The sequence below is a fragment of the Lycium barbarum genome, chromosome 1 (genome assembly GCF_019175385.1).
Source record: "Lycium barbarum isolate Lr01 chromosome 1, ASM1917538v2, whole genome shotgun sequence".
Lineage (NCBI taxonomy): Eukaryota > Viridiplantae > Streptophyta > Magnoliopsida > Solanales > Solanaceae > Lycium > Lycium barbarum.
In genome coordinates this window covers 14,741,798-14,765,848 of record NC_083337.1, presented here as the reverse complement: position 1 = coordinate 14,765,848, position 24,051 = coordinate 14,741,798, and the positions used below count along the sequence as shown (strand labels likewise).

General features: G+C 35.6%; 1 long non-coding RNA gene across 1 annotated transcript; it reads right to left on the bottom strand.

Annotated features, from left to right (window-relative positions):
* Positions 1 to 14,424: 14,424 nt before the first annotated feature.
* Positions 14,425 to 15,782, bottom strand: LOC132630264 (uncharacterized). Its single transcript, XR_009578565.1, has 2 exons — positions 15,646 to 15,782; positions 14,425 to 14,796 (listed from the first exon to the last, which is right to left on the bottom strand). It is a non-coding gene; the product is annotated as an uncharacterized LOC132630264 (long non-coding RNA).
* Positions 15,783 to 24,051: the final 8,269 nt, after the last annotated feature.

Below are 24,051 nucleotides of genomic sequence, written 5' to 3'. Positions count from 1 at the left end.
ATAACACATACGAAACCTTAGCTTCGCTGACTTTATGAGGTCTAACCTTCGCCACGACATTATTGGAGCAAACGTTGGACCCGAGGAACCAAAATTGCATATTTACTTCTCTATTTGGGCTTGGTCGGCCCAGAGTCTCTATCTTTTCTAATTACGCATTTCAAATTATTATTTGCAAATTATCATGCCTATTGGAACCCTTAATGGATTGCCATATTTTAAAAGTCGCTAAAAAATGAGTTTGCCACACACTTTGAGACGATAATGTAAATTGTAACTGATTTGATCAGAAGGACTAAAACTGTCAATTTTCGTAAAATTGAGGACTGATTTGGACATTTATGAAACTTATGGGCTGATGATATATATGGACTGATTTGAACCGATATTCAAGCATGTGGGACTAGTTATGATTGAAGGACTTGGGCTAAAAGATAAAATTTGACTCAAACTTAAAAATGGACTATACATACATATACTGTATAGACTATAATAATATACCTAACCTATTTTCTTAAAACTATTTTCCTATACTTTAACCGCTTTTCAAAAACTATTTTTGGGTGGACTTACGTAGAGTCCTACTTAGGCTAAGAGCCTTCGGCTATTAGCCTAAGTGTTCTAGTCTGATACCCTAAAACGCCCAATTTTGGGCAAAACTCTACCACTTTTGATTCTTGAAAAGAGGTATTTTTTGCATGAAAGACTAATTTTTATTTGCGGAAGTGTGAAATACAAACTATTTTTATCACAACCAGTTTATATCTATTTAGACACACTATTAGAACCCGTAGGTAAACGGCAATTGAGCGGATCCTTAAAACCGGGGTGCCTAAAACCCTCCCCGAGGGATCACCAGAACTGTTACTTAGACTCTACGTAGATTAGGTTTCTTTTAAAATAGTCATAAAATAATTGTTTTAAATGAACCCTTTTCGACTCGATTTTTCCTAATTTCCTAAAAATTAGGTGGCGACTCTAACATAAGTCCTTTTAGAGTACCAATACGAATCGAAAAAAAATAGAACCGCTACACCATTAAATCCTATCACTTCCTTTTCATCACTTTCTAAGCACTCTTTGGAAGAATTGATCAAATTGTTGTAACGACCTGTTTGGCTGTTACGATACTTTTGACCTTGTTGTCCTTTTTCTGAGCTTCATTAGCTTATATTAGACTTGCGGGAATGGGTGGTAGGATTTTCGAGGTCATCGGGTAAATATTAGATTGGTTTTTGTGATAATAAGCCTTAAACCAAAAAAGTTTGACCCAAAGTTAATTTTTGGGTAAACAGACCTTTTTTGGAAATTCGTTGATTCCAAGAGGTCCGGATGGTCATTTGTGACTTGCAGGTATGTTCGATTCATTTTCCAATGCATTAGAGTGCTTTTTGGTACTTGGGTTGGAAAGTTGGTTTTGGGGTATTGGGGGTTGACTTGGTGAACGACACCCCCGTTGGGAAATCCGAGGCCACAGGTGAGTTCGTAGCACATTTTTATGTGTGGTTGCATGTTTGTTTTGTATATATGGGGCCTCGGGAAATAGTCGAATTTCGGGTTGAGAATGGTCAAAACCAATAACTTTCTTGTGACTGGTGTCCACAGCAGCGGCACCAGTATCGCGGCAGCGGTATCGCCGTGGCGATAGACCTACCGCTATAGCGGCTTAGTGTAAAGTGGGGTGACTGCCGAAGCGATTATGTCACTGCGGAAGCTGTTCTGCCGTAGCGGACTGCAGACCTCTGTAGCGGTCGACAGGGACTTAAATGCCTTAAATCCTTTTTAAAACCTTATCATTCCTCATTCATTACTCTCGATTCTAGAACTATTTTGAGAGAAAAATAAGAGATTCTAAGGCAATTCTTCATTGGGGTAAGTTCATCTAACCCTATCTTCATTTATGATTAATAATCCACCTTAGAAACTCCCTAATTCATGCTAGAGTCTTCTAATAACATATGGATTAAAGAGAGTTTTTGGGGTTTCATTCTGGAATAAACTTTTGATTATCAATCCTTGATTTGTTGATGGAATACACTTATATTAGTATGGAATTGGTGGGTAATAGCTATATAAACATGAATCCTTAATTATTAGTAACCAATTTATGAATTTGAGAGTTAGGGTTCATACCCAAAATTGGGTGTTTCTCTTTAAATACGAATTTAGATTAATATTTAGTTGTTTTAGGAATTGATTAGTGGGTTTTGATCACTTAGACTTGAATTGCATGTTTCACTTTTGAATTTTACGTTTTGCCCTTGTGGGCCCGTTTCCCCAAATTCCATAGACTTAAGTTGACCAAATTAGAAGCCTAGAAATATGGTATTGTTCTTCATAATTTCTAATCTAGATTACGTTATAACTAGACCTTGAATATTTGGAGGCAATAAAAAAGGACAAGGTGCTCACGTGATTTGTTTGGGATTCCTGTTCGGCACTCCAGGTAGGTTATGGCTTGCCTTTTTTGTTAGACTCCGGTTAGCGACTCGTATGTAGTGCTAGGAAATTGTTGGAGACATCATGTGAACCTTCGGGTATAAAGTTTGGGATGGAATTCTTAGGTTGGTACTATTGTGTGACTTGTGTGCTCGGGCTTGTGGCCTGTAGAATCTCTAGGTTTATGCATGGCTTTTCTTGTGTGAATTGGTGGTTTTTATGTATTATGCGAGACTGGTTGGAAGGAACGGATTCATGTGATACTTGTACTATTATGGCTATCCTTATATGAATTGACTGGAATCCATATGTTATTTATCATATTCTCATTGCATGACATACTTTCTCGTATCCACGATATATCTGTCTTGATATTAATAATAGAAGATGGTGATGACGGAGGTAAGTATGATTCATGCAACATTACTATATTGCGTAGCCATCTCTATGTTGTGTGATACGGAGTGGTTAGCAATGATATTGGATGAAGGAGTCATTCTAGGTTGTGTGATACGGAATGACAGTACATGGACTTAGCGGTCCCCCATGGATCATGACTGGCGAGATGTGGACATCGTCCCCCCCCCCCCCCCCCCCCCGGAGCATATGTGTATCATTGCATTGCATTCCATTTGCATACATATTATATGATCTTATTGTAATTAGGATTGATATTGATCTTCACTGATATTTGAGTTATAGGGTGATTATTGGTTTATGTTTGGATTCGTGAAATATTTGAGACATCATTTGGTAATTGATTGTACTACTTGGACTTGTTGACTTGTATTTGTCTGTGAGCATGATTATCTTTCCATTTCGTTGTGTGCATGCGTGACCTAACCGTTGTCGGCCTATCTTTCCATTTTGTACTGATGCTACCTTGTTGTACTCTTTTTATGCGTGCAAAGTATGCTATTGGAGAGACTTCCACCCCTCGTGACTGATCCCGAGACCTGATTCACTAGCATCCAGGGTGAGTACTTGGAGGATCTGCAGCCCGGATGGCTACTCTTTCATTACTTATCTTATTTCTATCCTTGAGACAGTATTTATCTATGAGACTATGTATTCAGACTTACTATGTACAACTTAGACTAGATTCATTTGGGCATGTATTATTCCGCACTTATTATTACTTTTATGTCAGACTTATTATATTATGGTTGGGAGTTGATTTCATTTATTTGATTGAGTGTTGGTCAAGGGACGGGTTCGCCTATCGAGGTGGAAAAATGATAGGTGCCAACACTTGTGGGCTGAATCCTCTTGAAGTAAGATCTATGACCCTAGACTTCATCATTTACCTTTCTAGATCTCTAATCCATGCTTAGAATCACTAGAATCTAAATAGAGAAGAGGAGTCTTGTGTTAAATTTCTTGAAATGGGTTTAGACTTCTAAAATGGAAATTGATGGCGAAATTGACTAGTATAATCATAGAATTTGATGAATTCCTTGTCATTAGGCTTATTTCTTCCATTATTAATGGGTTAATTTGAGGATTGAAGAATTAGAGTTCATACCCAAATTTGGGGGTTTTACTTTAAATCTGAATTATGCTTGATCTTGAGTTGTTTTAGCAATTGCTTAGTGGGTTTGATCACCTAGAGTTTGAATTGCATGTTCCTTCTTTCAGTTTCATGTTTTACCCTTGTGGGCTCGTTTCCCCAAATTCCTTGGGTTAGAATTTGACCTAACTAGAAGTATAGCAATATAGGGGTCGTTATTTATGGTTTCTAATATATAATTCGATTATAAATAGACTTTGAATACTTGGAGGTGCTACGAAAGGGCAAGGCTAAGGTGTGACAGTTCGTGGCTCCTGTTCGGCTTTCCAGGTAGGTTACGGCGTACCTTTTTGGTTAGACTTCGGTTAGCAGGTCATATGTAGAGTTAGTAATTGTTGGAGAAAGCGTGTTAACCTTCGGGTATGAAGTTGGGATGAAATACTTAGGTTGGTATTGTTGTTGATTATGATTGTCGCTTTATTGTGTTTTATTGACTTGTTGGCTTGTCGCCACGTGATTAATTCTAGAGCTGATGCTTAGTGATTACTTGTGTATCGGAAAGCATATTTATTATGATTGAGGTTGTCAGAAAGGGAAGAAAGGTTTGATATTAATATTGTGATGGAGTATATGTCCATGTGTTGCAGCAATGATTCAAATATTCCTGTTGGCATTGTTATCATGCATTCACTCATTATACATTTATTGGGATCGGGTTGTGCGCTGCAGCACATACTTGGATCGAGTTGCACGTACGGCAACACTAACTGGGATCGGGTTGCACGTTCCGCAACATTGACTATTGGATTGGGCTGTGCGCCATAGCAGGTACATGGAATTAGCAATCCCCTATGGGTCATGACTGTCGAGGCGATGAGATATTCCGCCCGAAGCGTGTGTGTCATTGTATTTGCATTGCATTCATCTCATATTTACTTATGGCATTGTATTGGACTTATTGGTTGATCTTTGGTTATACGTGTACTTGATAGTGGTTCTTGGGATAGTGTTTCAGACTTATACTGGAATTTGAGATGATATACTAGACTTGGTGATTGGTACTGAATCTGATATTTGGACTGCGTTGAGTTTATCTGATTGTGAGCATGCCTACTTTTTCAGTCTCTTTCTTATATATAGGATTTTCTAATTGTTGTCGGCCTATGATACCTTCTTAGTCCTGTGGTTTTGTACTGATACTACCTTGTTGTACACTTTCTACGAGTGCAGAGTACGTAGTTGGAGAGTCGGCTATTCCTCGAGGCTTCCTGTCAGAGTTTCTAGGGTGAGCTTGCTTGATAGATTCTGCAGCCCAGATATTTTTCTGCTTACTTGTCTTTTATAATTTCGAGACAGTATTTCAATTTGGAGACCTGTTGCCTATTCTAGACTTGTATTATTAGTAGCTCTTGTACCTTAAGTATCTATGTGGGTAACAACAGTTTTGAAACTTGTTGCCTTAAATATGACACAATATTAGTATGATAATAAAAGGTTTTAATTAAGGATAGTATACACTTTATAATTTTCAAATTTTAAATTGTGCTTTTCTTTTTGAAACACAATAAAAAGGAAATTATGTTACAGCTCTCTCCTTTAATTAATTAGAAAACCTCTTATATACGTACATCAAATGCTTCTGGAAAACAAGACTAAAATCCAGAAATCCAGCATTTTCATTTCTCTCATAAACCAAAGTATATAAAAAAAAAAAACTATGATACTATCAACTATATACTATTGACAATTTAGTTCACTATCATTTTGTCATCCTATATATATGTTCTTCACCACTTTTTTCATCAACCTCAGACACCCATTTGCTTTTCTTACTCAATTTCACTTTACCTTTCTTTTTCTCTACTTTTTGATGACCATGATTATGACTTCCTAATCTGTTTTTTCGTAGTAACCTCTAATCCTTTACCTATAGGATGCTTAATTGACCTACTTTAACCTCATTCTGCACTACATTTTTAAATTTTCCTCTAACCACTTTTCTCCCTTCTATATTGTTTGCAACAACAACTAATCTTTCTGGATTTACATCAAGTTATTCAATCAACGTATCGTAATTTTTAGTCTTGCAATCAATGAGAAAGAAATTGATGTTCTCGTAGTTAGGCAAGACATCGCCAGGGTCCCCTGCCTTGAACTCTACCATGTCATTTAGCCCCGTTTCTTCGAACCTTTTGAGTCTTGTCAAGTTTTTGCTCCGGAATAATGCACACGACTTTACCTGTTGATGAAATAATTAAGTAAATAAAAGTGTATTATGTTTAACAGCTAGTTGGCTGAGCCAGAAATTTATACAAAGGATTTGAAAAATTCTAAAATGTCACAGTTGGAATTTAAACATACAATTTGTAGCAACTTTTGAACCCTTACCATTATACTGGATTTTGTTCATGTAGAAGCTATTCAACAGTTTAATTATAACCCAAAAAAATAAATTGATTTTACTCCATTTTTGCGCAGGACTCCTTTCGTCCCAATTTACATGGCACTTTCTCTTCCCAGGAGTCAAACTGACTAATCTTTGAAGTTAAATTAGATTAGACCAATTTAATATTTTTAAATTAAAATTTATGTATTCAAAAACCGTACGAAAAGTACTATAAGTTGAAATTCTTCTCATGTTAATATGATGAAAAAATACATTTTAAATATTGGTCAAAGTTTACATAGTGTTGAATCTCGAAAAATGACAAGTGCGACATAAATTAGGACATATGGAGCAAAATCTTTCGATGAAGGGGATTCAGTTGAACCCTCTTTCCTCTACTTAATTCAGCCAGTACCAACACGATAAACTTTTAGATGATTAAACATTTCAGCATTTACCTCCTGTTTGACGAGCTGCTGCTACTAAGGCCACTGTTGATGGAGAGACTTCAGAGGTGACTTCTACCATTAATTTGGCACTCATTCTTGCTGCTAGTGCTAATATGAATTCATTGCCGTCGGGTTCTTGTGTTCCAGAAGAATCGCAATTCTCATTTTGTTTACTACACTGCAAGAAATAAAAGGGAAAAAAGGTTACAAACTTACAAAACCAGTCATACAGTATTAGGAGATACAATTTCTATGTGTGTTACATGCATAATGCAGAATATATCACATCGAAGCAGCTTCAATTTTGATTTTATGGGTTTTATATTCTAAAAAAAGGGTTCTTGATATTATTTATACATATTAGTGAATTCTTTTATACAAATATATGATCTGCGCTAAAGCTACTGCGTCCAGCCGAACCCATAGGGTGAAGCTGAAGGCTAGCTCCGCCCTTGCATCGAAGTATGTTAAATCTCTTGCATGAATGTGATACCATCTCATTTCCAAGACTAACATTGCTATAATGCTCCAAAGTTAAACTACCACCCAAAAAATCATGCAAGGGATATTTCAAGATTAATAACCTTAACATCCCCAACCCCCCGGGAAAGAGACTAAAAATAAAAGAAAATTAGCCATGAAGCAGGACAGTAAATTTAATTAATCAAGATTAAACAATTGCATATAGTGGGTATAGGCATTAATTGTACGTACATATAACTCGTTCAAACAACTACTTAGAGTTCCTAAAGCTCCTTGTAAGGTTTCTTGAAAAACCTATTGTCGGATTTGATTAGTCGTGTTGTTTAAACATACATGTTTCGCTATGTTCAAAAGTATTATTATAAGTTGAATTAATCAAATTCACTTTGATGCTACATGAGATGAGAACGAGAAAGAGGGGAACATACCAATTTGAGGGTGTCAAGATATGCATTGGCAGCACATTTTGGGGACCATTCCATTATCAAAAAAAAAAAAAAAAAAACTGAACTTTATGTTTCAATCTGGAAACCAACAATTAGGACAAAAACCTTTTATGAACCTCGTCGAAAGCTTTAGATCTTGTCAAGGGTATTATTCTTCCTCTTCGATATCGTATACTAATATTTGCAAGGTTTTTTCTTCTTGCTTTTTGTTTGAATGGGAGGTATTTAAGAGAGGTGTTGGTAAGTTTTTACCTTATCTAAGGAGGTTCGAAAACCGAGTAAAAAATTGAGATTAGTTCAATGTAGACTCACCCGCATTTCAAGGATTGCTCACTTTGACCAATTGATTGACGATAGACGTATGACGCGGTATTCAATCACTTCTCGATATATGTAGAAGTACAAAATAGTTGGTGTTAAGTGAATAAGTAGAAAGTTCTAGATTCTGATTTTCTAGTAAACCTACATTTTAGAAAGAGTGTGGTGTCTAGTTGAAATACGAGAGAAATTAAGCAAAAAAATTGCAATGTCTTATGATCATAAAAGTCATTTTCGTGAAAATATTTTTCTAGAAAAATAATTTTCTGGAAAAAATGTTCTGTATTTACTACTTTAGTTGCAATTGAAAATTATATTCTGAAACAAATAAATGTTGCATTTGTTTCAATTTATGTGACATTTTTTCTTTATTACTCCCTCCAGATCAAAAAGAGTGTCCACTTAGCGTTTTTTCTTGGGTTAAAAAGAGTGTCTACTTATCAAATCAAGAATGAATTAACCTTATCTTTTCAGATTTTCCCCTATTAAGTGCTATGTCATCAAATCTCAATACCTATTTAACGGGTAGTTTAGTCAAATTACTTATTTTTGTCTAGGAGTTAGTATTTTCTTAAGGGGTATGCAAATGACTAAGTGGACACTTCTTTTGATCTGGAGGGGTAGTTAATTAAACAAAGAATGACATGTTTAGATATTTAGAAACAATTTAACTTTTACTTGTCATTTTATCCTAGAAGCCATTTTGTAGCTACATAAATGTTATGTCGTTTTTTAGGCCACAAGTTCCAAACGTGTGATTGTTTGATCTGTGAAAGGCCTAATTCTAACATGTTTGTTGTCGTCGTAACCTAGTTAGCTAATAGGTAGTTGGTTTGTGGTTAAACTGGCAACTCATCCGTACAATTCGAGATCAATAGAAAAGCAAGCAATGACAAACAAAGTAGAGAGCGAATTAGATAACAAAGAGAGTCAGGTTCATTTGGTTTATAAGAGTCATGGGCAGCCGAAGTGTTGGTGAATCTACCACAAATTATTACATTTGAAAATTACAACAAAATGAACAAAAATGAATAAATAAATATTCAGGCTGAGGCGCGGATATCTCGCTCTTTTTAAGGAGATTCAAGCCCACTGCGATACAATCTACACTGGTCCAACAGTATAACTCTGACTTGTCCCCTCCGAATACAACAACCCGTCAATGTCGTGTGACTCAACCAACTCCGGACTAGTTGAAAAGTCTAAAGCTCCACCATAAGAACACCTTCCTTCAACTAAATAATACTCTCTTTTTTAACTCACTCTTCATGCACTCTATAGTTTCTACCCACCACAAGGTAAGGATGACTTCTATTTATAGTTGAGGAAATTCATCCTTGAAATGAATTGAATGAGAAGTGGATTAGTGGGATATTAAATTGGTCAGAACATGGAGAATAATGAGTAGAAGTTACAAGAGTTACAATGAAAATCAATGGTCATGTATGGACACTTTCTGTCCACACTCAGCCACCAACGAAGTAGGGAATTAAACATAGGCAGGAACTTTAGTATGAGCCACACTTTAATATAATACATATGGTATTAAAATACATTGTTGGGCTGTTTGTTAGGTACTATCAGCAGTTATTAGGTGCTACTAGAGGCTCTAAATGTAAAGCATATCCTGGGTTATTTAGTCGGGGGCCTAAGTTAATTGTGGAACAACAATGCATCTTACTGAGGGAATTTACTAAAAAGAAGATTAAAAAGGCTATGTTCACTATTACTATGAATAAAAGTCCTGGTCCAGATGGGTATAAGAATGGGTTCTTCAAAGCAAGTTGGAGTGTGGTAGGGCAAGATATCTGTGAAACAGTTCTGGAGTTCATGAGAAATGGTAAAATGCTGAAGCAACTCAATGCAACCCTGATCTCTCTTATCCCTAAGGTGAGTAACCCTACTAATGCAAGCCAGTTTAGACCTATTTCATGCTGTAATGTTTTGTACAAGTATATTTCTAAATTACTTTGTACTAGACTGTGAGCAATTCTACCTTGCTTAGTAAGTGATAACCAAGCAGCATTTGTAAAGGGGAGATCCTTGGTACATAATATCCTTATATGTCATGATTTACTCAAACACTATAATAGGAAGACATTACCTAAGTACTTGATGAAGATAGATCTCAAGAAATCTTATGATATGGTACAATGGAACTTTGTGCAGGAAATGCTTGAGGGGTATGGGTTTCCTCCTAAGTTCATTCAACTGGTAATGACATGTATGACCACTACTAGCTTTTCTGTTAAGGTGAATGGGGAGAGTTGTGGTTATTTTGAAGGTAAGAGGGGGTTGAAGTAAGGGTATCCAATACTCTTATTGTTTGTATTGTTTATGAAGTACTTGAGTAGAATTCTGAACAAATGAGTACTCTACCTGATTTTAGGTTCCATTCCACGTGTAAGGAAGTGCAACTTACTAATCTTACCTTTGCAAATTATCTTATCATCTTTTTCAAAGGTACAGAAGCCTCAGTCTAAAGGGTAATAGAGGTTTTGAAGCATTTCTATGATGCTACAGGACTGACTGCAAACTCTGAGAAATAAAGTATTTATATGGCTGGTATGGATGATGAGATGAAGGAAAAATTACTGACTCTTACAGTATTTAGTCTAGGGTAATTTTCTATGAAGTATTTGGAATTGCCTCTATCACCTAAGAAATGGAATAAACTGGATAGTCATCAATTAATTTTGAAGGTTACTGAGAAGATCAGGGCTGTCCCAACTAGGAAACTCTCTTATGAAGGAAAATTGTAGGTGGTTAACTCAATTACATTCTCTCTTCATAACTTTTGGGGTGCAACCCCAAAGTGTATTGAATGAGGTGGACAGGAAATGTAGAGAGTTCTTATGGGCAAGCAGTGAGGATGCAAAGAAGGTAGCACTAGCAGCTTGGGATACCTAAAAAGCATTGAGGTTTGAATGTGAAAAGCTGCGGGAAATGGAACTTGGCTTCCGTTGGTAAACTAATCTAGTTGTTGGTGAACAATAAAGAGTTGTTATGGGTTAAATGGATTCATGGGATCTATATGACAGTTAATGAAGATTTTTGGGTGCATAAGTAAGTGTAGTTGGTACAGGAAGAACTTGAATAAGATAAAACTGGGAATGCAACACTGGTACAATAATGGCAGATATATTTTGACTGCTTATGAGAAATACTCTGTTTCATAGAGATATCTATCATTAATTGACACGGGTACAGTTGTTGAAGCTCATGACTTGGTGTGAATTAGGTTACTGCAGCCTAAGCATAGATTTATCTTATGGTTAGCCACATAAAGGAGATTGTTGACAAAAGACAGGATGGTGGGTATGGCAATAGTGTGTAATACTGTTGATTGTGTATTTTGTGATAAGGAAGAGATGGAAGATCCTGCACATTTATTTATTGAGTGTGAATGGGCTACAACGGTTTGGAGAGAATTCACTCAATGGTTGGGGATGCAAGCACCTCAACTGGAATCCAGATTGGCACTGGAGTATACCAAGTGGGACAGTGGTGCAAAATGAATAAGGAAGTGGTTGCTGCAGTACATGGTGCGTTAGTATACTTTACTTGGCAAGCTAGAAACTGGAAAATTTTCAAAGATATTATTGTGGATACTAATAATTTATAGTGCAACAAATAGAATTTATAGTGAAATAAAAGATAGGAATGTTTATAGGATCAAAACAGGCTAGAAAATGTATAGGATTTCTTGAGGCGCTTTGTAGTTAGTTTCTTTGAGGCTTGCTTCTCCTGGCACTCTTCCTGGAAATTGGTTGGGTGTTCGAGTGCTCTTTATTCTGTATTTCTATTAGGTTATTGGTGGTAATAAGATTTTTACAGTTTGTTACCAAAATTTTCAAATAGACCAACACGAAGAAATAAGGATGCTAAGACAGCATATGGCTGAACAACCAAGATCCGCCCAGACAATCCTAGGTTTCCCTAATGTTATTCCCACTATGTCGATCGGCTCCCACTCAGGTCCCTCTTTTCACGATAAGTCACCCATTATATATGCCCACCTGGGCATGGTCCATATGCTAACATATCCAATACCATTAGAACTTCCACGGAGCACCCTCTAAATGCAAAAAACTCTCATAAATAACCCATTTTTCATACCCACTACACTGGCTTATTCAGTCCCTCAACCAACACATGCACAAAGATCTAATGACAAGCCACAGTCCAATGTCCACAATTACCAATACTATTCTCCTGAGTTGACGTTTAAGTCCCAGACTCATACCACCCCGCTCAATATAATTACCTCTTAAGATTGAGAAGCTCAGTTATAATGCAGAACATGAAGGATGGCTCATAAGATGAATAGTCTGGAGTAATGTCTAAGAAACATGCAATGACTGGGAGGCTATAAAAGTGTCTCGTTTAGAAACTTATTCATGTTCGGTAATGTTCATGTATCCCCTAGATTCAAGACCCAAAGTTCGATAAATAAAGCCCACCAAGAACATAAGAGAATATATCATCAATGGAGGGAACCAGCTGCCAGGGTCAAACCACCCGTGAAGGGACATGAGATGTGATTGGTGTCTTACTTTAGGCTCAGAAGCTGATTACTTCCATTACTTGATCTCCACAATAGGCAAAACTTTTGTCGAAGCAATCAAAGTCGGAAAAATGGTAGAAGACGGAATTAAGTCAGGGAGAATTGTGAGCCAAACTGCCAGTAAAGATTTTCACTCGACAAGGGATGGTTGAGTGTCAGCCACGGACTAGGATTTAGGGTAGTCAGATATTTTCAAATTGAAAATTGCAATGTAGAGTGACTCGGTTTATATACAACTTTGGCTAGCAAGTCAGGCCTGATCTTGCATAGTTTCAAGTTGGAAGGATCCTTCTGTTGGCATTAGATTTTATAGCACCTGGTGAGAGCTTGAGGTGACTTGAAGTGGAATCAAGCCAAGACTTGGAATGTTGATGCATATATTAGGCTAGATATAGCTACTTAAGCTGTTTTTACACTTGATTTTTAGGCACTTTTGGCCTTGTAATCTTTTCTGTTTTCTGTTTTTCTTTACGGCTTCCTCTGTACAGAACTGTTTTGATTTAATCAAACTCACAGCTAAGCCTGGTGCTAGCTGCTTTGATTAAAAAAAAAATTGCAATCTAGATCCTCTTTTTATTCTTAAAGGCTAAAGCCATTTTGTAGTTTACCTATTTTAAAATAATTTAGCTACATATTATATTTATTTATTTTCTTGCATATTTTAGGCTTTTAATGATATATTTCATATATGATAATCCTCCAAAACAAATTTGTTCTCGAACCAAATTGGATGCACAAATAATTTTATTTTCTATATCTTACCCATTATTAGTTTAGAAGCCGATAATAGAGAAATTTTCCTATCTAGGAAACAAGGTACAAGTGTACAACTATGCCTATAAATATTGTTAAAATAAGACCATCTCATACGAGATTTGCGGGTTCATAAGCATTTCCGAAGTGGATTCAGATGGTTAAATTGTTGGCCACTAGACCTAAAATGTTGCATTATACTAGAGTCTGGCTAGGCTATTATACACATTTAATCTAGGCTTATATATCAAAAAGTCTAAATTAAGTTCCCACCAAACTTTAATGCAATTCTTTCATAACTAAACCTAAAGCCAAAACAAATCTAATTAGTGTCAATAATGTTACCAGTCACGAGGCTTTCTTATTTACAAACTATTTCAAGCAAACTTGATCAAATGCCTCAATCAATATCAACAAAACGGCTTGAACTTTTAAGTTGTATTGTATTGGCCCTTTATTTTTAAAGAAAATAGAAGAATTACTCTGCTGATCTAACACGCCTTATGCTAAACCTTTTGTTATTTGAACAATCCTTTACCAAATGATTCAGTACTTTTAATTTAATTTCTCACATTGCACATCTTGTGTAACATCAATGAAAAGAGAACGATGTTAATGTTGTTGCTTCAAAAGGTCATCTCCCAACAAATTTTACCTACAAGCCTTCTTAAGATTGGATTTCCAAGATTCATGAACGTTAAATAAGAAATGTTTGAAACTTCATACAGAAAACATCTAACAAGTCTTGCTTAGAAAAATAATATAAGCACATGTTGGGCACGCGCTGAGCACGGACATCACCTCATGAGTCATGACCTAGTATAGTTAGAAACTTTACTATAATATACATTTTAACATAATACAACAAATTAAAAAAAAAAAAATATATATATATATATATATATATATATATATATATATATATATATATATATATATATATAGTTCTAAGCCGAGGCTACAAGCTAGGCACCATATATAGTACATTCGCCATGGGTTAGGATTAGTAGGTATACTTCTCTAAGCATCTAACCATAAGCACATTCAAAATAATAGACATTCTACACACATAATTGGTTAACACATTGATGATATGAATAACATTAACTTAACTGTAGCTTCCCAGAAAACTGTTGTACCATGTTCTTCGATATCAAATTGAAAGCAATAGCAAATAGAATTACTGCAACACACAAGAGCTGGTGAATTGTTTCAAAAGTTCTTTAACGTAGTAAAATTACTTAAATTAAGCAACCTTCCTTGGTTGGATTTCTTGATTATTTCAGATTCTTGCCAAGCCCTCTTTTTACAACAGCATCCTTTATGAGATTAAGAGAATCTTCGAAATCATTAAGCAGCTGTTTTGGATCAGGAATAGCAGTTTCATCAACAGATACCGCGATTATCATCTTATCAATATAGCTTTGGAAATTGATCATACATGCCTAAAAAATAAATTTATGGAATCAGAATATTGACTTATTGAATATCACAGATAATAAGAATATCACACTGATCATGCAAATATTTGGGACTATTACTGTATTTTAATCGGTTATAGCAAATATTTAGGCTTACAACACAGACTTACATGTTGACGTCATTAACTTGATAATGTAAAAATCCTATACATTTTTTGTTTTTGTTTTGGTAACTAACACTTCATATTAATCACCAACTGACAACTTTACAAAACTATAGCTAAACAAAACTCTACAGCTATCTACATCAGATGTAACTTTAAATCTACTACCATTAACTAGAAAAGGAGGGATTGAAGTATGTGTCTAGTTCTAACTGTAGCTCACACATTACAAATAAACGCAAGTACTATACACTATTAGCGCAGATAAATTAAGCGCTTTTAATTTCATTAGAAATTTTATCTTGTCAACAATATTTCCACTTATCAAACTCCTCTGTCCCCTTTTAGTCTCATAGAACCAAAATAATTAATGAAGCTTACTAGATAGAACCTAGAGGTGATTTTCATAGTGTGGGACTTTGACTGTATATGAACTATGATTAGAATAAAAATTTACTTACACGTATGTTTATATTAAATCATTCAATTTAATCTCAACAGTTAAAAATTAAAGCGGATTATATATCACTTAATTAACTATGACTAAATCATAGCATTCAATTAAATGCGGATGAATTTTTACCTATAATTAGCTATGATACGCCTTGCTAGTATTTTAGATATATAACGATGACTAATTAGGTACTAATCTCCAAATTAATGGTTATAAAGTGCAAATATCTCAACAATAGAGTGTATAAATACTTACACTTGGCTGCCCATAAGCACTTGGAGCAAAATAAGTTATTGGGTTACCACAAAACCCAATTTCCTCTTGTGGTCCAACCAAGTTGGTGAAGCATATTGTTGAATTTGAGAATACTTTGAGAGTCACTGCTGTAGCTACCTATATCAGTCAATAAGTTAGATTCATCAATTTTTGAGTAGTGGTCATCCAAAATATTATTTAAAGAGTTTGAATTTTATGCGTGACATTGAATTATAAATTTTTTATATCATTAAGTTAAGCCAACTTATAACAATAAATAATCATTCTTGAGTTTTGCACAATGGAAGTGTATAAATTTTTTATATTATTAGGTTAAGTTAAGACTTATAACAACAAATAACATCTCATCGAAAATCTTATAAGGTAAATAGAAAAATAGCCTTAACTTTGTACTGTCAGTGTATATAACGTAATTCATATACTAAAGGATTAAACTTATAGACATTAATAGTATAAAAACATCTCTAGTTATTAAGCGAAGCTAAATAGTATAAAAAAGTTCACTATCAATGTACCATAGAACTTAGAAGGGAAGAGTAATTAAACTCTTTTAAGTTATGTTGGTTGTACTTTATAAAAATTTCATCGGGTGTGTATGATAACGTCCAAATACACTCCTCAAAGAGAAAGTGTACACGGTCGTATGCAATATATTTACCCAACTATGAGTCGGGGTCGATCCCACAGGGAACAATATGCTAGGCGATTAAGAAAGTATGAAATTATCACCAACTAAGCTAAAGCCAAACGATAGATAATATTTTGGGTTTTTGGAAAAGATTATCACTAATGCAAAAATATAAACTAACCTAGAAAGCAAGTAAATTGATCAATGGCCACAAGCATGGATACAAAGGAAATTACACTCAAGTAACGATCCAATATATTTTATGATATTACAACTAAGAGCGGGTCTATGTTAATAGATAATGATTTCTAAAATCTCATTGAAAGTTTCTCAACCAAATCAATGAATTTCACTCTAAGCTTTCTCAAGCCTTAGAGTGTGATGTTAAACACAATCAATTCAACCTCAAGTTAACTATCCTATCTCTAGCTCAAGTTATTAGATGGGTTTAATGACCCAAATCCTTGCTATCAAACTCTTTTCCTAACTTTCACTTTCTTTCTCAAGCAAAGTAAAAGTGCTTAGGCACAAATAATGTTTGCAACCATTAGGAGATATTTAAGCATGAAGAGTTAATAGAAAAACAATAAACCCACTTCATTAGAAATAAAAATCATTCAATACATAAGCATAACAAGAGATTCAATCCAAACTTTAATCAAGAATATTTTCATAAACAAGATTCAAGTATTGAAATGAAATACTACACACTTAGATATACAATACAAAACATGGAATTGAAGAAAGGTTTAAGAATTATCTCATTTAAGAACTTCAATCTTCTCCTCCAATGGTGTAGGTGAAGGAAACCCTAGCCCCCAAGCTTGCAAAATGGCAAAAGATGTGTTTTACAAACCCTAAAAGAGTATTTATATCATCCCAAAAACGGAAACAAAATCTGGGCAAAAATACCCTCGTGCACAACATGCTGCACAACATGCGGTTCGCATGTTCAACATGCTGCACCGCATGTTCAACATGCTGCACAGCATGTTGTTCGCATGTTGAACATGCTGCACCGCATGTTCAACATGCTGCTTCGCATGTTCAACATGCTGCTTCGCATGTTCAACATGCTGCACCGCATGTTCAACATGCTGCACCGCATGTTCAACATGCTGCACGCATGTGTTGCTAGCATATGCTGCCAGAAAGTGCTTCTTGTTCAATTTTTGCTCCGTTTTGCTTCATTTTGCTCTCCGGACATCTTATCCTACAAAACAACATAAAAACACACAAAGTAACAACAAAAGTTCTTAAAGAGTCACAAAAATTTAAGGAATTAGCATCGAATATCGCGTAATTTCACGACTTATCAATACCCCCAACTTAAAGTCTTTGCTTGTCCTCAAGCAAATCAAAACTAAAATCTCAATGAGGAATCACTTTAAGCACAAGAACATGACTTTGGTTGGTACCAACAATTAGGCTACAAGCATGTGAAGATTTAACCAAATAACTCCCTCATTTCAAAATACAATTTCAAGAATGCAATAGAGAATTAAAACTAACAAGCAACAACACTCAAGTCTCAATAAGTGACTCAAAACCACTAGTTTCCTAGATATGCTCAATTGACTCAACTTGGAATTTAACATCACCACTCTATCGTAATCCATATGCCCTCACAAGAAAGAAAGTCCCAAAATCACTATATTCACAACAACAACACAAGGGACAAATACACAAAAGTCACTCACGCTCAACAAAGAAGTTCTAGTGCTAACAAATATCACACCATAAGCTTGCCCTTATTTTCGTTCATCACTAACTCAAGAACTTTCAGTCGGAGATCACATAGGGACTTTTTAAGATCGTAATGTAGGCTTAGGGAAGGGTAGGATAAGTATTTGAGATACAAGTGATTACACCCTCCTTGAACACTACACAAACTTTCCTCTTCATTTCAAAACATCGCTCCTTCCTTTGCATACTAGTTTCCCTAGTTATTCAAACTTTTTTTTTTTTTTTTTTTTTTTTTTTTTTTTTTTCCTTTTTTTTTTTTTTTTTTTTTTTTTTTTTTTTTTTTTTTCTTCCTTTCTTTTGAATTTTTCACAACACCAACCTTCACCGCTCTCAAGCAACACTAACACCCCCAACTTAGGCTTTTGGCCTCAAATTCACAATTTCATGTTCAAAGAGGGAAAGGTTCAAAAGAGAGACTTTTCATCAAACATGGTAAAGGCTTGTAATGTGGCAATCAAAGAAAAAGTCATAAGCTCAAATGGGGTTACTAGTGATATTATTTATGCAATGGTAGGCTAGAAAGACTAAAGAGGTTTTTTTTTCACAAAGATAGCCCAAGGTCATCTCTCCAACCAACATAATCAAAATTAGCATTGAACGACTAACCGGGCAAGTTCTAGATGATAAAAGTAAACACAAGATTTATTCAACAAACACTCACACACATGGCATATGAACTAGTCAAGATGGATCAATTTCACTTTCCAAGCAAGAACAACTAGTGCAATATCTCATAATCCAAAGTCAACACACTAGTAGGTAAAGAGTCACAAAATGAGCCAAAAAGTTGTCACAAAGATCATTCTTTCCTATGCACCTTGCTTTTTAACTTTCACAACAATTTGGAGAGTTATTCGGATTTCAATTTCACATGCAAGAGACTAACTCTATTAGTACCAAATAAGCCAAGTGTTTCCACATTTTTCCTCAAAGAAAATAAAATAATAAGAGTGACTAATCCACAATATGTCAAAAGAACAAAATTTTCAAAAATTTTGAGCAAGTTTCAAAATATAATGTGCTACCGCGTGCCACCCCTAACTATAAACATTGCAGTGTCCTCGCTGCACATAATCGAAACAAAACATAAAAATAGAAAAGGAAATTTTTTTTTTTTTTTTTTTTTTTTTTTTTACTGGCATGACATGCGACCACACATGCGATTCGCATGTATGACATGCGAGTCGCATGTGATGTCACCAGGATTTTTTTTTTTTTTTTTTTTTTTTTTTTTTTTGTTCTCTGTCATGAGATGCGACGACACATGCGATTCGCATGTATGACATGCGAATCGCATGTTATGACACCAGAAAAAAATATTTCGCAGCTTTTACTGGTTTTGGGGGCTGTCCGGGTATCCGATTTGCTCAAAATAACTCCAAAAATTCTGAAATTTTGCAGATTAGTCAAAAACCATAGACTAAACTATTCTAAAAAATAAAATTTCAAAAACGATTAAAAACTTTTAAAACGATGGGTTACCTCCCACCAAGCGCTTGATTTAACGTCGCGGCACGACGGTTACCTTTACCACTTTTCCTTCCATTTGGAAGATACGAATTGGGCACCCAACTTGGACTCAAGTTTGTGACCACGAGCGATGGGGGGTGGTAAGTAGATGAACAAGCCAAACGTTAATTTCTTCATTTTGCACTTCTTGGCTTTCAAATGAGGAATGTCATTTTGCCTTCTTACTCTTTCGAATTGCAAGATGTAAGGCACTTGTCTTTCTTCTTCACCATCCAACATGGATGTATGTGGCTCAATTCCCATATCACCATACAAATCCAATGTTGAAAAATGCTTGGAATGAGACTTCAACCTCCCAATTTGCAAAATTTTTCGGATTTTGACATTCTCATTTTCCCCCAAACTAGAGTCAACTTCCACCATTTTTCTCAAGACAACTGTTGACTCTAATTTCTTTTCTTCTTTGGCATCTATACTGAAAATGGATTCGTTTGGAGGACTTTCAATTCTTGATTCCTCCTTTTCATGATTGGCCTCCAACATGGGCATTCTCTCCTCATATTGAGCATTTGAGAATTCTTCTTGATTTTGTTCAAATGCCCACGGAAGATTTTTGTATTCATTCATCAAGTCATTTTGGAGACTAGTTTCCAAGTACTCCTCCAAGACTTTTTGCTTTTCATTTCCTCCTTCAAGTAGGCATTCCATCATGAGCTTGAACTCTCCATTTTGTCCATTCTCAACTTCTTCCACTTCCATTTCCCTATAATTGTCACAACAAAAAGTAGACTCGTCATAGTGGGGGTTCGGGGAAGGGAAGGACACATAAGCACAATTAGCCCCATGGCCATTTTGACCATCACATCTACCACATATGCTTCATTCATGGGTTCGAGATTGTGCGCACAATCCTCCCCCGGGAGACTTTAAACAATTTTGCCAAGAGTGGGGTCCTCCACAATAGGGACAAGGGTCATCAAAGTATGAACAACTTCCATCCGACCCATTTTCATGGAATGATGCCATATTTTTTTTTTTTTTTTATAAAAATAAAATTCAAGCAAAGAAAACAACTACACTAATATTTACGAATTTGGACCAAAGCAAGCAAGCTTAAATCCCAAACTAACCTAAATACGCCAAATTGTTCCCCGGCAACGGCGCCATTTTTTGATAACGTCCAAATACACTCCTCAAAGAGAAAGTGTACACGGTCGTATGCAATATATTTACCCAACTATGAGTCGGGGTCGATCCCACAGGGAACAATATGCTAGGCGATTAAGAAAGTATGAAATTATCACCAACTAAGCTAAAGCCAAACGATAGATAATATTTTGGGTTTTTGGAAAAGATTATCACTAATGCAAAAATATAAACTAACCTAGAAAGCAAGTAAATTGATCAATGGCCACAAGCATGGATACAAAGGAAATTACACTCAAGTAACGATCCAATATATTTTATGATATTACAACTAAGAGCGGGTCTATGTTAATAGATAATGATTTCTAAAATCTCATTGAAAGTTTCTCAACCAAATCAATGAATTTCACTCTAAGCTTTCTCAAGCCTTAGAGTGTGATGTTAAACACAATCAATTCAACCTCAAGTTAACTATCCTATCTCTAGCTCAAGTTATTAGATGGGTTTAATGACCCAAATCCTTGCTATCAAACTCTTTTCCTAACTTTCACTTTCTTTCTCAAGCAAAGTAAAAGTGCTTAGGCACAAATAATGTTTGCAACCATTAGGAGATATTTAAGCATGAAGAGTTAATAGAAAAACAATAAACCCACTTCATTAGAAATAAAAATCATTCAATACATAAGCATAACAAGAGATTCAATCCAAACTTTAATCAAGAATATTTTCATAAACAAGATTCAAGTATTGAAATGAAATACTACACACTTAGATATACAATACAAAACATGGAATTGAAGAAAGGTTTAAGAATTATCTCATTTAAGAACTTCAATCTTCTCCTCCAATGGTGTAGGTGAAGGAAACCCTAGCCCCCAAGCTTGCAAAATGGCAAAAGATGTGTTTTACAAACCCTAAAAGAGTATTTATATCATCCCAAAAACGGAAACAAAATCTGGGCAAAAATACCCTCGTGCACAACATGCTGCACAACATGCGGTTCGCATGTTCAACATGCTGCTTCGCATGTTCAACATGCTGCACCGCATGTTCAACATGCTGCACCGCATGTTCAACATGCTGCACGCATGTGTTGCTAGCATATGCTGCCAGAAAGTGCTTCTTGTTCAATTTTTGCTCCGTTTTGCTTCATTTTGCTCTCCGGACATCTTATCCTACAAAACAACATAAAAACACACAAAGTAACAACAAAAGTTCTTAAAGAGTCACAAAAATTTAAGGAATTAGCATCGAATATCGCGTAATTTCACGACTTATCAGTGTATCAGATTCTCCAAAACTAATGTACTTTTGAAGGATCCATTACGGATACAACAGTATTTTTGAAGAGTCTGAACAACATAAATTTTAAATTCCTTGTATTCAACAAATCAAGTTTGATATCGAGAAGTTCGATGGCAAGATAAGCTTCAGTATCTGGAAAGTTCAGATGCAAGCCGTTCTCACCCAAAACAGATTAAAGAAGGCTCTTCTTGGGAAATCCAGGAAACCCGAGTCTATGACAGATGATCAATGGGAGGAATTGGATGAAAAGGCGCTTTCAAATATCCAACTACGTCTATCTAAAACGGTTCTTCGTGAGGTTATTCATGAACTACTGCTGCAGACCTCTGGTTGAAGTTAGAGCCACTCTACCTGATGAAAAGTCTTGCAAATAAAATTCGTCTGAAGGAACGGTTATACACATTCTCTATGGCTAAAGGTGCCACCATTCAAAATCATCTTGATGAGTTCAACTCTGTTATTCTTGACCTAGAAAATTTAGACGTTAAGGTCGAAGATGAGGATAAAGCAATATTAATGGTGGTCTCCCTACCCTCTACGTATAAGCACTTTAAAGAAATCATACTATGTGGTGGTAATGAAACTCTGAGTTATGAGGATGTCAAATCTAATTTGTTGTCCAAAGAAAAAATTGATTTTGAAGTGCATTCTGAAGACAAAGGACAAGGTTTGTCTGTTAGAGGAAGATCCTATAATAGAGGGAGTAATAGAAAGAATTCCAGGTCCAAGTCTAGAGGCCGTAAATTCAATAATGATAAATTCTGCAAATGCTGCAAGAAGACAAACCATGTAGTTGGTGATTGTCATAAATTGAAGAATAAACTAGAGAGAGAAGAAAATAAAAAAATGTTGTAGAAAACCGCTGAAGCAGGAGTTGTTGAAAGTGATTCCGAAGGTGATGTTTTGATGGTTGTCTCTGTTGATAAGAAAAATTCTTCTAAATAGGTTTTTGATTCTGGATGTACATATCATGTGTGTCCTCATAAGGACTGATTTTCAACAAATGAGAAAGCTTGTGATGTTGTCCTAACGAGGAATGATGCCCCATGCAACGTAGTTAGGATTAGTGCTGTAAAAATTACGACCCGTGATGGTGTTATCAGGACCTTGACCAACGTTCGTCATGTTCCTGACTTGAAACGAAACCTTATTTCTCTAGGTACTCGTGGATGTAAATATTCAGCTGAAGGTGGAGTTCTCAAGGTTTCAAAAGGTGCTCTGGTCTTGATGAAAGGAATAAGACGTGGGAATCTTTATTACCTGCAGTGTTCAATTGTGATGGGTCTGTAGCAGTTTCTACTTCATTATCTGACGACGATCTCACCCATTTATGGCATATGCGTCTGGGCCATATGAATGAGAAAGGTATGACCATTCTGAGCAAAAGAGGTCTTCTTGGTAAAACTGGTGCGGGTAAACTTGACTTTTGTGATTATTGCGTTTTTGGTAAACAGAAGAGAGTTAGTTTCTCTATAGCAAAACACCGTACACTGAGCATTCTTGATTATATTCATTCGGATTTATGGGGTCTCTCCAACGTTCTTTCCCTTGGAGGAAAACGCTACATGTTGACTCTCATTAATGATATTTCTCGTAAGGTCTGAGTTTATTTCCTAAGACAGAAAAGTGAAGCGTTTCCCTATTTCAAGAAATTCAAAGCCCTTGTTGAGAACCAGACTGGCCGAAAAATTAAGAAGTTGTAGACTGATAATGGTTTGGAGTTCTGTAGTAATGAGTTCTGCGCTAGTTATGGTATTGCTAGACATAAGACTCTTATTCATAAGCCCAGCAGAACGGAGTTGCAGAACGTATAAATTGAACATTACTTGAGAGAGCCCGTTGTATGCTCTCAAATGTTGGTTTATGGCACTGCCGTGATTTTTGGATCGAAGCTGTTTCTATGGCTTGTTACCTCGTCAAGTTGTCTCCACATTCATCTATTGACTTTAAAATTCCCGAAGTAGTTTGGTGTGGTAATCCCATTGACTACTCTATTCTTAGAGTTTTTGGATGCACTATTTTTGCTCATGTTAATGATGGGAAGCTAGCCCCCAGGGCTATTAAGTGCATGTTTCTTGGTTATGCTTCTG